Raw genomic sequence first — 18,701 nt, 5'->3', positions numbered from 1 at the left:
CCCGATTTTAAGGTCTCAGGTTAACCGGTGGCGTCTGAGGTCAGGTCACGTGACTGAAGTTACGGCTTCGGTTTTTAGTAAATAACTTCGCAAAAAATGGCCGCAGAGCCGCGATTTTGGCATCATTGTGTTCGCCTAGCTCAGGTGCATCGAATGGTATACTTTTTGCTAGGGTGAGGTCAACTTAAGTAGTTGACCTCGGGTCAAGGTCAGGTCAGAGCCCCTCAAGTCACGAAGCTGGGCAAAGGGTATCATATGGCATATCATTCGATTCGGAAGGTCTTCCCGAGTCCATTGGTGGCTTTCCCGACTCTCTAGCTCCATTTGATCGGGAGTTATTGACGAAAAACTTGTACGACCCTAGTGACGTCATAAACGACGTCACACAAGTTTAACAATGCAAAAGTAAAGCATTGGACTTTGCAAGGAGTGCATGAAATCACGATACCATGTAAGTGGGATAGTTTTAGATCATTCTCGGCGCCAAAATAACAGTTTTTATATTTCCCCATTGATTTATAACAGTAATGTCACGTGACCGACCTGACCTCAAGTAACCTTGAAAAATTCCCAGATATACAAGTTGTGAGACCTCTGGAGGACACCATGTATGCGTCCTGTAACTTTCATCTCGGACAGCTATGGTCATTGGCGTCCAAAACAATGTCAGAACCAAACAGCCTTTTTCACCCTCGCGCTTATAGGAAAGAGGGTTGAATGAACCCTCTTTTCACTTTTTTCAGATGACTCAGACTTGAATTGAAGTTTCAGTAACCCGTGATGTCACTAGGCAGCTTTACCACGCCATTTGTAAGCTCCCCTCCCGAAATCACTATTCGAAACCGTTATCGTGACGTAAAATAAATACATTTATAGAAAGAACACCTTCCTAATTTTTTGCATACTTCTTAACAATGAGCCAAATATTTTTTTAAAGAAATGAAAATTCAAAAAAATTTGGTCCCAAAATCCAAAAATACAAATGAAAGAAAACTCGATATGTCATTTATCAAAAATAGCATATTTTTCGAAATTTCAAAAATACATATTAATCTCTGTTTCATTGCAAGTTCAATGTTATATAACATTTGGCATTTGAATAATCCATCTTAGAGTTACAGCCCGCCAAACTTAGCGCTGCAAAGGAAGATCCAAAAAATGTTATACACCATAACTCAAAAAATACTTATCTGATAAGCCTGAAATTGTTACAGGTGGATTCAGAGCCCCTGGTTACCCCTGAGACCAATTCTCGTCAAATTCCGAGAGATGAGGGTGTCAAATTGGAAAAAAGTGGTACGATCTATCGTGGAATGCCCCACCTACTACGAATACCCGGCAAAACCACTACTGGTTGACCTGAACTGACCTGACCCGACCTGGCCTAAAAGCATGGAGACATCATCTGTGATAAAAACTAACATGATATTCGTGATCAGAACCCCGAATAACCCCGTAGCAGCCACACTTTACGACCTAACTGGTCTCGATTTTCCCGACTTTTGGGCCAATGACCTGGCTTGGAAGGTCAACCAATGACCTAGGACCTTAAAATTGGGTATCATCGGCTTCCTCTTGTCACGGGAAACACGCTCGTTTTTTCGCGAAGCTCTAGCTCGATCAGGGGTGAGACGGCAAGGGGGTCCAACGGACTTCCCCCGCCCTTATACGTTTGCGGCTGTCAAAACACCAATACTGGCGAGGGGAAGTGTGTCACCGCTAGACTAGTTATTTGACCATATACTATTAGGTATTTATCTATATTTATTTATTTACGATCTCAAGCCTCCACGTGGTAGGTTTTAAAGCTTACGTCATTGTCAATATGTCTTAAAAGTACCGCGCAAAGTAACAGTGGATCCATCAAGCCTGACCGAGGAAGGACTGCTAGTCACCGAAACAATGGATATCCTCGTCCATTCCCCAGGTCAATTGGTTCGGTGACTTTCAAATTATAGCAGGCCCTTCCTCAGTCAGGGTTGATGGATCCACCGTCACTTTGCGCGGTACTTTTAACCCTCGCCCTGGCAGGGCATTTTTCATAACACGGCCTGGCAGGGGGGGGGGGTCGATGCGACCCCCTCGCGATTGGCTCCTATGGCACCTAGAAACACCAAATTTGGTAGGTAGGTGGGCCCCCTGGAGTTCTCACACCTATGCAAATTTGGTTGCTCTAGGTCAATATTTAGGGAGTTTTTGGGGGATATAAATGTAAAAATTTCGCTAAAATAGGTCAAATGTTTTTCGCTTATAACTTTTGATCCAAGACAGAGCAAAAAGAAAACCAGACTGTACATACATTGGAGTGTTATGCATACATACATAGGTACAAACCATGGTCACAAGTTCATCGGTGCAAAACTCACAGCCTATATAACGCACTATGCCATATACTATTTTAAAGACCTTATCTTTCAACCATTAAAATTTCATGACCCTGACCCTAATGGCCTTTGACCTGTGACCTACTACTTTTCGAGACCATGTTTGGCCGGAATCGCGATTCAGCGCATGTCGGCTCGCATCAGCCGCGCGTTTGCAGTCTTCTCGTGGTTTCAAGCGTTCAAACATGGGATATGATGTTGCTCCCATGCATTTGGGTGGGTGTCAAGATCACCGGGAGGTCAGGTCAGGTCATTGACCTTTGATGACCTCGGTTTTCTTTTTTGGAGTTTTACATGTCTCTAGGCTAGTTTTTTATCTGAATTCGAATTTAGCAACCATTTGAACATTTACGAAGTAATTTTGGTGCATTCGTAACATGTTACGAAGCTGTCAGAGGCGGTTGCCACCTACTACGAATACCCGGCAAAACCCTTACTGGTTGACCTGACCTGACCTGACCTGACCCGACTTGGCCTAAATGCATGAAGACATCATCTATGATCATTATTAACATGATATTCGTGATCATCACCCCGAAAAAAGAAACCCATAGCAGCCACCTTTACGACGTTCTAACATGTCCCGCTTTTCCCGACTTTTGGCCATTGACCTGACCTGGAAGGTTAGCCGATGACCAAGGACCTTAAAATTGGGTATCATCGGCTTTCTCTCGTCACGGGCAGCACGCTCGTTTTTTTTTCTGCGAAGGTCTAGCTTGATCAGGGGCGAAACGGCAAGGGGGGGCAACAGACTCCTGCCGGCTGCCCCCTATACGTTCGTGGCTGGAAAAACACCAATACGGGCGAGGGTTAAGAGTGTGTCCTTTAACACAAAAGTTATTGTATATTTGTGTTATTGTGTAATATTGGGTTTCTGGACCTGTTGATGGTATGCAATAAATACAAAATAAATACAAGTGTAGAAGGTAACGGTTGTGGGAATGGTAGGTCGTTACAGGTCTCGCGGGTTTTAGCGGTAGGTTTTGCACCTAGAAAATTTAGTGTACTTCAGGCTATATCTTCGTCGTCTTAAGCTTTTAAGTGTTGAAGATGCGATCGACTTGTTGGGTAACAAGCTGGCCATGATCGTGTAAAATTACTTCATTGTAGATCGATTAGTTTCTGAGATATAACCGGAAATGTAAAAGTGCCAAACCTACCGCTTAATCTCGCGAGACCTGTACAAATAAAGGCTTGCGTAGTATTGACGGTATTGACGATATTTCGGAAAGTTTAGGCCCCCATCTTATTTGGGCCCTTTTTCTGAAAACCTGCCCCCGCAAGGCGAAATCCGTGGCGCCGTCCCTGGTGCTGGGGGGGGGGGGGGTCCTGGTCGGCCTGTCCATTCGGACGGGCTAAGCCCCGGCGACTCTAGGCCCTAGGGTGTCTGCCCAGACCAATGTCTCCCCCTAATTCCTATCATTTTTCCGGCTCTGAAATGGTCTTGTCAGACCGAAAGAGCCTAACCCCCAGGGCCTCGTCTAACATGTTAACTGGGAGGGGCAATTGCCTCCCCAGTCGAGCGGATTACCCCCCCCCCCCCCCCCCAGTGGCCAACATTTGCCCCCCCCAGTCAAAACGTGAACTTCTCACAAAATTACCTTCTCTGTAATACGTTTTTGTGAGGAGTCTTACATGGATTTAACGAGAAACATTAAATTATTTGTTCAAAAACTGTTCATACTCCATGACTACGGGAAAAGCCAGAGTTTTGTGATTTATAGAGCTGAGTACCTACTACCTACTGTGATTCTGTGATTTTGCTACTGTGATTCAAGTAGCAAATTGTCAATTGGCAGCTGACCAGTGACCCAACTCGTGTTTGCGCCCCCCCCCCCCACACACTCAATCAAACGCCCAATACGGATGAGTCGTGCTAAATGTTCCATCTCTCGTAACAATCATACGCCAGTTTTGGAATTTTATTGTGCTTTTCACCTGCATAGCCTGAAAAATATATGTTTAGATACGGATAAGTATGTTTATCACTGTCTGGTGGGGCAATGTGAGGGGGTAACAAATTAATCTTAACTCTCGCCCGTATTTGTGTTTTCCAACCGCGAACGTATGTATAGGGAGGGGGGGGGGGGCGTTGGACCTTGCGCCTTGCCGTTTCGCCCCTGATCGAGCTAGAGCTTCGCGTAGAAAACCACCGTGTTGCCCGTCACGAGAGGAAGCCGATAATACATCATTTTAGGGTCCTACAGTCATCGGTCATGTAAGTCATCGGTTGCCTTCCAGGTCAGGTCAATGACCCAAAAGTCGGGAAAATCGTGGGACCTGTTACAACGTGGTAAAGGGTGGCTGTTATTTTTTGGGGGTACTGATCACGAATATCATGTTAGTTATGATCATAGATAATGTCTTCACGCATTTAGGCCAGGTCGGGTCAGGTCAGCTCAGGTCAACCAGTAAGGGTTTTGCCGGGTATTCGTAGTAGGTGGCAACCGCCTCTGGCTCTGACAGCTTCGTAACATGTTACGAAGGCACCAAAACTACTTCGTAAATGTTCAAATGGTTGCTAAATTCGAATTCAGCTCCAAAGCTGGCTAAGAATCATGTAAAAATCGAAAAAGTGAACCAAAGTCATCAAAGGTCAATGACCTGACCTGACCTCCCGGTGACCTTGACGCCCGCCCTAATGCATGGGAGCAATATCATATTCCATGTTTGAACGCTTGAAACCACGAAAAGACTGCAAACGCGCGGCTAATGCGAGCCGACATATACGCCGAATCGCGATTCCGGCCAAATATGGTCTCGAAAAGTAGGTCACAGGTCAAAGTCATTACGGTCAGGGTCATGACATTTTCAGAGTAGGTGTAAAATTGACTAACGCGAGGGTACTGAAAGTTTCGTTGCGGTCAAGCCACTTTTACGTGAGTTATTCGTGAAAAACCGTTCGACCGTTCCGTCGACCGGGTCCGTTCGACCCCCCCCCCCTTACCCCACCCTATACGAGCATGGCTTGGATTGCCTTTTTTTTTAAATCATGGTCTCAGGGCTGTGACGAAAAACAAGTGGCCTAAATCCGGTGAGAAAACAGGATTTGGGGGTACCCTAGGTTCGGTCCTTCAGTCTCTGCCCCCCCCCCCCCCAGTGAAAATTCCTTAGACGAGGCCCTGAACCCAACAAAACAAAAACAAACAAGCAGCGTGCGCCAGTCGCAGCTGGGCTGGCTGTGCAGCGCCGGCTCTCGATGACACGTCTATGGCCGAGTGGGAATGGGCGTGAATTGGTGCGTGTGCCTGTACTATAGCATAAGTGACCAACTGCGCTGTTTCTACTTTGATATATTGAGCCTGACTCAGGAATAGCCACACTTGAGTGGAACGGATCTAATTGGGACGTGAACTAAATAAATGTATGACTATGACTAAGCAGGTATGAGTAAGCACACAAAATGCAACATAAATCGGTTTCTTCGTTGGTGATATCACGAAAACGTGTTGGCATTAGTCTAATTATGTTACAAAAATGCGTGATAAAATTACTCAAATTAATAAGAAAATTCATAGATGGCGTCAGGGTACCGAAGTTGGCAGGTGAAATCGATCTCCCTTTCTTTTCCGGGGTCCACCTATGATCCACCTGGCACCTCTTGTTCACTTGTGAACCTACAAAAAATGTTCATTTCAATCGCTATTGCATTTGTTATTTTACACACTTAACGTCATGATCTGAGTAGAAAATATTCGCTGTGTGTAATTACTTTCCAATACCTTCCAACATTCACTGGACGCGCCTAGATATTTTTTTTTAATATATAGCTTGCAAGTGTTCCAGAACTTAACTGAATTGAGTCACTCCAGGACAATCTAACTATTACCAAGCCGCTCATCAAATGCAAGCCGTAATCGCCACGCCATATGTGGAAGGCTTTTGGTGTCAATACATACATACATACATACATACATGCGTTGCATATCAATATCACACCCCTTTTTTGGACGCCTAGATCGTGCTATTATCCCTCGCCCATGTAGGGGGGGGGTTGGTGCAACCCCCCCCCCCCTGAGGTTTTTCGGAAATAGTGCAAAAACGGCGGCGCGCAGCGCCGCCAAATTTAGGGTACCTTATGGGGCAAACCTTGCGGATCTTTTGATAAAAAAAAAATTGACCGGGTCATGTCAGGTCACGGAGTTATGACGTCACAAAGGGAACAGCCTCCGGCCGGATTTTCACAAACTGAGTGCCAACGCCCGAGGTTTCCTGCCGGTGGTACAGACATCGGTTGATTGATCGTGATAAAACTTCCCATGCATGTTGGGGCAAGTATTGGCTATCATATGGTATAAGAAACTTGACCGGGTCAGGTCAGGTCACGGAGCTATGACGTCACAAGAGGAACAGCGTCCGGTACTATTTTTGAAAAGCGCCCGAACCACTATTTTGCTAATTCTTGTCACCTCAATGGGAATATGCAGCAATATTAGCTTCTATTGGGAGCAAATGGACCTTCCAAATCCAAAAATACAATCAGATTTCAAAAATTTAAATTTTGATTTTTCGAATTTCTGCCGCCGACTGTGACCTTGCCGACTTCCTGCGCTCCCAACGCGCCATTTTTAGAGCTAGGGAAACGAAATACATACCAAACGATAGAGAATTGATCAAGGAACACGATAGTGAAAGTTTCAAGTCGATATCTCCCACCGTTTTGCCGCAATCGCCGCGGAAAGTTGAAAAAAGTCTATTTTTCCGAAAATTTGACCTTTGACCGGTCAAAAGTAGGTCAAATGTTGACCTAGGACCAAAAAATATACCACCAATCGCGAGATCTCGGCGAGAGCAATCCGTTGGTCTTTTCCGCTAAGCTCTACGACGCTCCGTTTTCAAACGCCAAGGGGGGGTCGCACCAACCCCCCCCCCCCTGCATGGGCGAAGGTGGCAGATCGCCGTTTACGGGCGAGGGTTATAACCCTCGCCCTGGCAGGGCATTTTTCGTAACGCGGCCTGGGGGGGGGATGATCCGACCTCCTGGCGTTTCGAAACTAAGCGTCGTAGCGCTTCCCAACAAAGACAAGTCGATTGCTCTTTACGAGTATTCGCGACTGGTGATACCTATATTTTTATCCTAGGTCAATACTTGACACCGTATTGGCTAGTCAACGATCAAATTACGGGGAAAAGCTAAAATTTTCCAAGCTATTTAGCCAATAATGGCAAATCTATGAAAGATATCAACATGAAACTTTCACGACCGTGTTTCTCAATGGATTAGCAACAAAATGATGCATAGTTCACTGCAGTTCAGTCATTACTGGCGTGACATAGTCCCCGGGAACACGAGAGTCACACCCGCCGCTGGCGAGGACGGTCCTAATTGACCTGAGGTGACCTTGTAAAGATCGAGGAACAATTTTTAAAGCATTTAGATGAAGATTGAACCACAGATTCGGATTCAGGACCTCAAGAAACCCCACTAAACACAGACATGCGAGGTCAATGACCTTTGTTGACCTTAGAAAGGTCAATATACAATGTAATGTTTCATGTCCTGTCAAAATCTGACATAATGATAAGTCACACAGAATAATTTCGTTCTTGTCGATGGGATCGCGTCCAGTTACGCCAGATGTACGATTTTGTCAAAAAGAGTCGGAGGTTTTACCTATTGTGAGGTCATAGCTCGGTGACCTGACATGACCCGAAAATATTTTTACCGAAAGATTGAGCTGAAAGTTAGCATGTAGGTAGGCACCCACTAAGCCATGCATATCCATGTGCCAGATTTGGGGTGCTGTTGCACGTGCGCACGTGCAGGGTTTGATTCCAGATCTCGAAGACGGCTGGACCGATTGCGCTCAAATCTGGTAGGTACACGGTTAGGGAGCAGTTGGTAGGGTGCCGTGCAAAAGTCAGTTGGGACCCAGTTGGCACGTGCGCACATGCAGGGTGCCGCTTCCAGATCTCGAGAACGGCTGGGCCGATTGCGCTCAAATTTGGCACATCACTAGGGACCGGTTAGTAAGTCTTGGGGTGCAGTGCACAAGTTATTTGGTGGTGCCCCCTCGCAATTTCGCACGTGCAAGGCCCACCCTCCCGCTCACTCTGTTGGTCGCCCCAAAAGGCGTTTTACTGGTGTGCACGATTACTTTATAAAAATGCTGAAGTGTTGCAAGTGATTGACAAATATTGTCCAAAGCATGCTGCCTTTGTCCAACCAAATTCCGATTTGGGCATAGGACAAAATCGGAATTCTGAAGGTACAAAATCCGATTGGCACCACTCTAACAGATGTGGTAAGGTTGTGATAGGTTTTACCGAACGGAGATATAGACGATCTGTCAACTGACGAGAGAAGCGAACCTCTGTCAACTGGCTGGTGTGCAGCAGGCAGATATTGATATTCTGCAACGGTTATTTTTGTTGTGGTTTTAATCTTTCTTCAATAAGGTACCTATGTTAGAGCTGTTGTGCCTATTTGTTTATACACCAAACAACATCGGTGATAGCCAGATAACTATTTCATGGCGTGCAAAGAAAGACTGTTCAAGTTCCCCAACGGTCGGGTTATTTGGTTACACCGTCACTTGACGGAGAAGCAAGGCTTTACTTCACATTTTTCAAAAAAATATGTTCACCTTGAAACTTGGTGCACTCTATGGCAATGACTCTTGTCAAGTTGCTCTTAGGACAATAAAAATTTATTTCATTGGCTTCCACTCGCCAAACCCGCTTTTCCTATAGCTCAATCAAGGGATGAATCACTGGGTGGTTCTTTCGACCCCTCCTCACCCTCCTGCAATTGAAGTTAGCCGTTGGCAAAGACACTAATTCGTGCAGGGGCTCATTTTCACTTGTCCTTTTAATGTAATCGGTGACTTAAGCCAGCCGGCCAAATGAACAAAAATCCATACAAACCCAGGTGATGCCACGGGCCCACGGCCCTCATCCTTGTTAGCGTCCACTCCCTCGGCGGCGGCGGCGGCGGCCCGTCGTGCCGTGCGCCGCGGCAAGTTACCTCTCGCCGCGCCAGGGGCCGCGGGGCGGGACGCTACCCCCCGCTGCGCCAGGCGACCCCCGGGCCTGGGCACCACCGCGGCGGGCGACGGACGACAATAGAGCAAACAAAGGATGGGGCCGCCAGTCAGCCGGCGTAGTGAATGGGTAAATCCTTACTCGATAATACAGCAGGGACTGCTCCACGAACACGGGCAGGCCGTACGGCAGTAGACATTCGATGGAATAGGCGATTCGGGCGTAGGTCAGCCGGGCGTAGGTCACCCGGGCGTAGACATTCGATGGAGTAGGCGATTCGGGCGTAGGTCAGCCGGGCGTAGGTCAGCCGGGCGTAGACATTCGATGGAGTAGGCGATTCGGGCGTAGGTCAGCCGGGCGTAGGTCACCCGGGCGTAGACATTCGATGGAGTAGGCGATTCGGGCGTAGGTCAGCCGGGCGTAGGTCACCCGGGCGTAGACATTCGATGGAGTAGGCGATTCGGGCGTAGGTTAGCCGGGCGTAGGTCAGCCGGGCGTAGACATTCGATAGAGTAGGCTATTCGGGCGTAGGTCAGCCGGGCGTAGGTCAGCCGGGCGTAGACATTCGATGGAGTAGGCGATTCGGGCGTAGGTCAGCCGGGCGTAGGTCACCCGGGCGTAGACATTCGATGGAATAGGCGATTCGGGCGTAGGTCACCCGGGCTGATCCCACGTTGGGTGTTCCAACGGGATCAGCCCGGGTGACCTACGCCCGAATCGCCTATTCCATCGAATGTCTACGCCCGGGTGACCTACGCCCGGCTGACCTACGCCCGAATCGCCTACTCCATCGAATGTCTACGCCCGGCTGACCTACGCCCGGCTGACCTACGCCCGAATAGCCTACTCCATCGAATGTCTACGCCCGGCTGACCTACGCCCGGCTAACCTACGCCCGAATCGCCTACTCCATCGAATGTCTACGCCCGGCTGACCTACGCCCGGCTGACCTACGCCCGAATCGCCTACTCCATCGAATGTCTACGCCCGGGTGACCTACGCCCGGCTGACCTACGCCCGAATCGCCTACTCCATCGAATGTCTACGCCCGGCTGACCTACGCCCGGCTGACCTACGCCCGAATCGCCTACTCCATCGAATGTCTACGCCCGGGTGACCTACGCCCGGCTGACCTACGCCCGAATCGCCTATTCCATCGAATGTCTACTGCCGTACGGCCTGCCCATGTTCGTGGAGCAGTCCCTGCTGTATTATCGAGTAAGGATTTACCCATTCACTACGCCGGCTGACTGGCGGCCCCATCCTTTGTTTGCTCTATTGTCGTGCGTCGCCCGCCGCGGCGGTGCCCAGGCCCGGGGGTCGCCTGGCGCAGCGGGGGGTAGCGTCCCGCCCCGCGGCCCCTGGCGCGGCGAGAGGTAACATGCCGCGGCGCACGGCACGGCGGGCCGCCGCCGCCGCCGCCGAGGGAGTGGACGCTGACAAGGATGAGGGCCGTGGGCCCGTGGCAGTGGCGCAGCCAGGGGGGGGGGGTCAGAGGGTCAGCTGACCCCCCCGAAATTTCTGTCAGGGGCCCGCTCGAGAGAGAGAGAGAGAGAGAGAGAGAGAGAGAGAGAGAGAGAGAGAGAGAGAGAGAGAGAGAGAGAGAGAGAGAGAGAGAGAGAGAGAGAGAGAGAGAGAGAGAGAGAGAGAGAGAGAGAGAGAGGGAGGGAGGGAGGGAGGAGAGAGGTCCTAATCTAACCGGACGAGAAAACTGGCCCGGGCCCACTGAGTGGATGGGGCCCGGGCCCCCCGTGGATGGGTCCGGGCCCCCGGGAGAACGGGCCCCGGGCCTCGGGTGGACGGGGTCCGGACTCCCGGTTGGATGGCGCCCGGGCCCCCGGGAGAACTGGCTCGGGCCCCTGGGAGAACGAGCCCGGACCCCCTGGGTGGATGGGGCCCGGGCCCCCGTGGATGGGTCCGGGCCCCCGGGCGAACGGGCCCCGGGCCCCGGGTGGACGGGGCCCGGACCCCGGTTGGATGGGGCCCCGGCCCCCGGGAGAACGGGCCCGGGCCTCCCGGAGAACGGGCCCGGGCCCCCGGGAGAACTGGCCCGGGCCCCTGGGAGAACGGGTCCGGGCCCCTGTGTGGATGGGGCCCGGGCCCCCCCGTGGATGGGTCCGGAACCCCGGGAGAACGGGCCCCGGATGGACGAGGCCCGGAACCCCCGTTGGATGGGGCCCGGGCCCCCGGGAGAACTGGCTCGGGACCCTGGGAGAACGGGCCCGGACCCCCTGGGTGGATGGGTCCGGGCCCCTGGAGAACGGACCCCGGGCCCCGGGTGGACGGGGCCCGGATCCCCGGTTGGATGGGGCCCCGGCCCCCGGGAGAACGGGCCCCGGCCCCCGGGAGAACGGGCCCGGGCCCCCGGGAGAACTGGCCCGGGCCCCTGGGAGAACGGGGCCGGGCCCCCCTTTGTAGATAGGGCCCGGGCTTCCCGTGGATGGGTCTGGGGCCCCGGGAGAACTGGGCCGCTTGGGCGATTGTTTCGCTGTAATTTTTGTAGGGTAGCTGCATCCCTTCTACCAAAGGTCGGGTACTGTTGATCTATGTGAGTGACCCCCACTGCACGTGCAAAATACAAAAAGAAGAGGTGCCAAATTTGTTCCCATTTTAATAACTCGGTAATTACTGGGGCGATTTCGCTGAAACTTGACATACAGGTAGGCACCCAACAGGCAATGCGATCCCATGTGTTGCGGTTAGGGTGCTACTGCACGTGCGCACGTGCAGCGGGGTGCTTCCAGATCTCGAGAACGGCTGGGCCGATTGCGCTCAAATTTGGTACACGGTTGGGGACCGGTTAGTAGGGTGCCGTGCAAAAGTCAGTTTGGACCCCGTTCGCACGTGCGCACGTGCAGAATGCCGCTTCCTGATCTCAGGAACGGCTGGGCCGATCGCGTTCAAATTTGGCGCACCGCTAGCGACCGGTTAGAAGGGTGCTTTGCAAATGCACAAGCCTGTTGGAAGTACCCTCTCGCCCTTCCGCACGTGCAGGGCTCACTATCTCGCTCGCTCGTTCTTCGCCCAAAAGGCGTTTTACTGGTAGTAACATATTTCTGTCGATACAATTGTAGTGTGAGAGTTGGGTTTTGGAGGCTGTCGTCTCGGCGCCGCGGGGAGCGTCGGCCGGCCGCCGTCTGCCCCGTCCCCTCCGGTGTGGACGGAGGGCACATCTGGTGTCGGAGCGGTCCCGGCGGCCGTTCGTCCCAGTTTCGGGGCCATGCCGGCGCGTCGGATAGGACAGAGGGGGAGTCGTGTCCGAGCCATGGGACCGCACGGTGGTGTGTGAGGGTGAGCGAGCAATACAAAGCAATCTGGCAAAGATTACCTTTTACAAGCTATTTCGGCAACATGCCTGAAGAGAGCGATGGTGCAGTGACGCGGCAGTGATCGGCACCGTTTGCAACGACTTGCAACGGAGCTGTCGAGGCAGTGAGAAGCAGGGGTCGCCCAGGAGCCGTGGCGTCTGCCGTGGACCCCGCCCGTCACCTCGTCTGTCCCGGTGGCTGCTGCTGGACCGGCCCATACACAGCCGGCCGGGAGGATCGGCAGATACGGCGAGGTGGACTGCGACCGGCAGAAGAACCTAGTGCCGCTGGACTAACTGGACACTGAGCGGCTGGGCCGGTCTGTGCAATGCTCTGGCGAGTGATGCTCGCAGTGAGGGTGCTGGCGAGTGATGCTCGCAGTGAGTGCGCTGGCGAGTGATGCTCGCAGTGAGGGTGGTGGCGAGTGGTGCTCGCAGTGAACGTGTTGGCGAGTGATGCTCGCAGTTAGTGCGCTGGCGAGTGATGCTCGCAGCGGTGAAGGTGACAGCCGGTGGGGCTGTGGAGGTGGTGGCAGCTGGTGGGCTGTGGAGGTGGTGGCAGTGCCGCGGCACTGCACTGGAAATTCCACAGGAGGGCCGTGTGGTGGCAGTCGCCAGCACTGCAATGGAAATTCCACAGGAGGGCCGTGTGGTGGCAGTCGCCGGCACTGCACTGGAAATTCCACAGGAGCCGTGTGGTGGCAGTCGCCGGCACTGCACTAGAAATTCCACAGGAGGGCCGTGTGGTGGCAGTGACCGGGACTTTTTAGAATAAGTGTCTGATTGTTTGTGAGCTCGTGGTTTTTGTGTGCATTTGATTTAAGGTGACCAATTGATTTTGTGTGCGCCTTTGATGGACAGGAGAGGGCAAGTGGTTGAATGAGAGAGCTGGTAGTTTCGTGGCATCTGTGGTCCGTGTGTGCATTTGATTTAAGGTGACCAATTGATTTTGTGTGTGCCGTTGATGGACAGGAGAGGGCAAGTGGTTGAATGAGAGAGCTGGTAGTTTCGTGGCATCTGTGGTCCGTGACAAAATTGGTGAGCCTGGCCAAGCGCATTTCTTCATGCCGGGCGCTGCACGTAAAAAGATTCTTAAATGATTGGGGAAGGCACGTGGACATTATGCGTGCTGATTAGGAGCGTTTAAGAGAATGGCTTAGGATTGCTTGCCTGGTTGTGTGCGTGTTTGTGTTAAAATTTCAGTGGTTGATTCTTGAGAATCAGGGGAAGGTGTAGTGTGAGAGTTGGGTTTTGGAGGCTGTCGTCTCGGCGCCGCGGGGAGCGTCGGCCGGCCGCCGTCTGCCCCGTCCCCTCCGGTGTGGACGGAGGGCACATCTGGTGTCGGAGCGGTCCCGGCGGCCGTTCGTCCCAGTTTCGGGGCCATGCCGGCGCGTCGGATAGGACAGAGGGGGAGTCGTGTCCGAGCCATGGGACCGCACGGTGGTGTGTGAGGGTGAGCGAGCAATACAAAGCAATCTGGCAAAGATTACCTTTTACAACAATCTACCACAGCAGCCAATAGATGACTTAGGACAGGCACATGGGACTACTTAAATATTGTCCGATAGAAGCAGGCAACAGCTCTGTTAGCGTATATGCTATGCATATTGCGGAAGGGGCACATTTCGGCCTCGAAAGATACGAATTCGTATCTCATGGTAACATATTTCTGTCATGGTCAATTCGCGTAGAAATTGAACACCGGTCGGGTGATTACCGAGCTATTGCTCTATCAAAATTTTCCGATTCAAACTCGCTTAGGGTTATCGTGTAGGTAAAGGGGGCCCGCTCAGCAGAATGCGTATGAAATATGGAAAAATTCTGAAAAATGGGTGGGGGCCCGCACACTAGGGGGCCCGCTTTGGAGGCGATGACCCCCCCGAAACCAAATCCTGGCTGCGCCACTGCTGAAGACCGTTTTTACTGATGATAAGTTGTTCATTAAACTTCTACCAAAAAACGCTCCATATAAAGAATTTGGTCGGATTTAAATCGGCGGAGTTGAAGGACCAGAAGTTTTTGGTTCATCTCAGGTGGAGGTGCCCTACACAATAACATGTCGTCCTCACTGCAGTACCAGCACGGACAGAGTCCTCGTAAGACGTGATCTGGACCGTCAGTGATGCTCTCTTCCGACGACTCCACGTGAGTCTGCCAGAGTGTGGATGTATTTACCAGAGGTGCTCGTTTTATCCGGGCTCGATGAAGTAGGGTGCACCACGTGCACCTCCCTTGAAGACCACCCATAGGTCCATCACCTCAACAGGATGTTTACTTTGCATGACCGCTGCAATATTCTCGATACAATCCCCTATATGGCATGCCATTCTTTTTTATCGTATTCCAGTCGGTGATAAGATTTTTGGTCGCTGAAGTTTTGAACATTGTTTCTTTTTAATATGCTCAAGAGCTTCTTCCTTATATTCAAGTGAGTCATCTTGTATGTCCTCTGCTAAGAGTTATTTTACGACGATTACGTTAACTTTTTGTCCTAAGTATCCCCACACAATCCTTATCGTCCGTGATAACACGTTGACCTGTCCAGCAACCTTTACGTGGAATGGCATTGTTTTAAACAAAATGTTCTTGTTTTACTCGTTTAACATTAGTGTCTATGGGCGCGCGCAAAGCACTTGGAGCACCGTCGAACTATTTTGCTGCTCTTTTCCAGGAAGTTGCATGCTCATGGATGTAGTCATGTCAGATGATGCACAACTTTTGGGCGTTTCATTGCCATGATATAATTTATCAAAATAATGCCATGCCTACTCATGACCAGAGCCCAAAAAGCATTCCCGATTATGCTGCCCCACCCTGTAGTACAGGCACACGCACCAATTCACGCCCATTCCCACTCGGCCATAGACGTGTCATCGAGAGCCGGCGCTGCACAGCCAGCCCAGCTGCGACTGGCGCACGCTGCTTGTTTGTTTTTGTTTTGTTGGGTGGTTAGGCTCTTTCGGTCTGACAAGACCATTTCAGAGCCGGAAAAATGATAGGAATTAGGGGGAGACATTGGTCTGGGCAGACACCCTAGGGCCTAGAGTCGCCGGGGCTTAGCCCGTCCGAATGGACAGGCCGACCAGGACCCCCCCCAGAACCAGGGACGGCGCCACGGATTTCGCCTTGCGGTGGCAGGTTTTCAGAAAAAGGGCCCAAATAAGATGGGGGCCCAAACTTTCCGAAATATCGTCAATACCGTCAATACTACGCAAGCCTTTATTTGTACAGGTCTCGCGAGATTAAGCGGTAGGTTTGGCACTTTTACATTTCCGGTTATATCTCAGAAACTAATCGATCTACAATGAAGTAATTTTACACGATCATGGCCGGCTTGTTACCCAACAAGTCGATCGCATCTTCAACACTTAAAAGCTTAAGACGACGAAGATATAGCCTGAAGTAGGGGAGACCCGGGAGGTATGGGCCCCCTGGAGGTATGGGCCATCGCAGTTTTGAAGAAGTGTTGCGCATTTTTACACATTTGACCGCGTCAACTGCTAGCAGCCATTCCGTTATACAACCCACGTGATTTCCAAAATCTTCCTCAGTCTCCTTTGGCAATGAGCGGTGATAAAGCGTTTTTGCCCTCTTCGAGTAAAATACAGTACATACAGAAAATTCCTGATAAATTTGAAACAGGCTCGTTTTATGATGTCAGACCTTCGGTAATGTAAAGTTTAAAGCATGCAAATTAACACTGGATAGACAATTTGGAGCTTTCTTGCAAGATTATGAGCTGAGATGCAACGCACATTCTGGCGTCCTAACCGGGAGGTTCGGGCCACCCAACCCCAGTGATCCTAAATAAATAAAAAGATGCTTCCATTGAATGTCCCCGTCAATAAGTTTTATTTTTGTCGCGCAAGGTCGAAAATTTAACTTTAAATTTCATTCGAACAGAAAAATATTATTTATCTTATTTCATGGAGCATGATTGAGCTTACCAAAATACATATGTACCCACGTGACCCCCCATGAAGTAAGCTGTTGGCTGCTTATGCGGTTCCTGGGCTCTAAGAGAGATCAAGGTAGATACCAGCAACGAATACTGTTCCCATTATCGAGAAAAGAATATGAAACATGGCACCGGCCCATACCTCCCGGGTCATGGCCCATACCTCCCGGTGTATTTTGATGGATCGAAAAAGCGCATGATTTATTGAAAGTTATCTCGAGACAAAATAGTTGATCCCAGATTCCTAATATCAGGCACACTTTGCAGGCGAAAGGCAATTTCACGTACACAGAGTGAAAAACCGGGTCTAGCCACTTCCCACTGGAAGAAAATTGCCTTTTCACAAAACCGGCCCATACCTCCCGGGTCTCCCCTACACTAAAATTTCTAGGTGCAAAACCTACCGCTAAAACCCGCGAGACCTGTAACGACCTACCATTCCCACAACCGTTACCTTCTACACTTGTATTTATTTTGTATTTATTGCATACCATCAACAGGTCCAGAAACCCAATAATACACAATAACACAAATACACAATAACTTTTGTGTTAAAGGACACACTCTTAACCCTCGCCCGTATTGGTGTTTTTCCAGCCACGAACGTATAGGGGGCAGGAGTCTGTTGCCCCCCCCCCCCTTGCCGTTTCGCCCCTGATCAAGCTAGACCTTCGCAGAAAAAAAACGAGCGTGCTGCCCGTGACGAGAGAAAGCCGATGATACCCAATTTTAAGGTCCTTGGTCATCGGCTAACCTTCCAGGTCAGGTCAATGGCCAAAAGTCGGGAAAAGCGGGACATGTTAGAACGTCGTAAAGGTGGCTGCTATGGGTTTCTTTTTCGGGGTGATGATCACGAATATCATGTTAATAATGATCATAGATGATGTCTTCATGCATTTAGGCCAGGTCGGGTCAGGTCAGGTCATGTCAGGTCAACCAGTAACGGTTTTGCCGGGTATTCGTAGTAGGTGGCAACCGCCTCTGACAGCTTCGTAACATGTTACGAATGCACCAAAATTACTTCGTAAATGTTCAAATGGTTGCTAAATTCGAATTCAGATAAAAAAACTAGCCTAGAGACATGTAAAACTCCAAAAAAGAAAACCGAGGTCATCAAAGGTCAATGACCTGACCTGACCTCCCGGTGATCTTGACACCCACCCTAATGCATGGGAGCAACATCATATCCCATGTTTGAACGCTTGAAACCACGAAAAGACTGCAAACGCGCGGCTGATGCGAGCCGACATGCGCTGAATCGCGATTCCGGCCAAACATGGTCTCGAAAAGTAGTAGGTCACAGGTCAAAGGCCATTAGGGTCAGGGTCATGAAATTTTAATGGTTGAAAGATAAGGTCTTTAAAATAGGGTAGGGTGGGGTAATTTGAACATGTGGGGCAATTTGAACATAGTGTGAAAAACACAAAATTACGGAAAATCCATAAGTGGTATGACAATATGACCTATGAGGGAAATTATCGTAACTAGAAGGGCTATCATATGAACGGGGTTTAAAGTTTCATGGAATGAAGATGCTGACGCACACAGTAAAAAATCATTTTCGCAAGTAAAAACGCCTAAAAACACGTCATTGCAACTTCATTGCAGCGCAAAATCTTGCATTGCTAGCGGCTAATACGCAACGGCTTTTGTTGTACAATGACTTAATCAGTGCCTTCAATCCAAAAAATTTGCTTGTGAAACCAGGGGGAGGCACTCGCCTTGGCCGTATATGGGCCAGAATGTCTAACGATTTCCGCCATGTTGTGTATACCAAAGTCTTGAAAAGTTGATCACTGCAATCAAACTGCAAGCATGAAGCAGCAGCACTTTTGAGTAGTGTACCTCTCACTAAACTGCACCTCTGCTACCGTACATGCAATTTATATTTCTGGTATACACAACATGGCGGAAATCGATAGACAAAAACAAGTCACCAATGCTCCTTCCAGTATATATTAGAGATAGAGTTCAGTGTGTGAAACCTGTTTTTAAATATGACAAAATAACTTTTAGCGTGGGGTAATTTGAACATACAGGGTGATTTTTTTTTAACTGTTAAAAAGTA

General features: G+C 50.2%; 1 long non-coding RNA gene across 1 annotated transcript; it reads left to right on the top strand.

Moving 5' to 3' along the window:
* Positions 1-12,417: 12,417 nt before the first annotated feature.
* Positions 12,418-13,762, top strand: LOC122391993. The gene is made up of 2 exons (XR_006258440.1): positions 12,418-13,499; positions 13,611-13,762. It is a non-coding gene; the product is annotated as an uncharacterized LOC122391993 (long non-coding RNA).
* Positions 13,763-18,701: the final 4,939 nt, after the last annotated feature.

Source organism: Amphibalanus amphitrite, unplaced genomic scaffold, assembly GCF_019059575.1.
Source record: "Amphibalanus amphitrite isolate SeventyFive unplaced genomic scaffold, NRLGWU_Aamphi_draft 000465F_arrow, whole genome shotgun sequence".
Lineage (NCBI taxonomy): Eukaryota > Metazoa > Arthropoda > Thecostraca > Balanomorpha > Balanidae > Amphibalanus > Amphibalanus amphitrite.
This window is presented reverse-complemented; position numbering and strand designations above follow the sequence as displayed.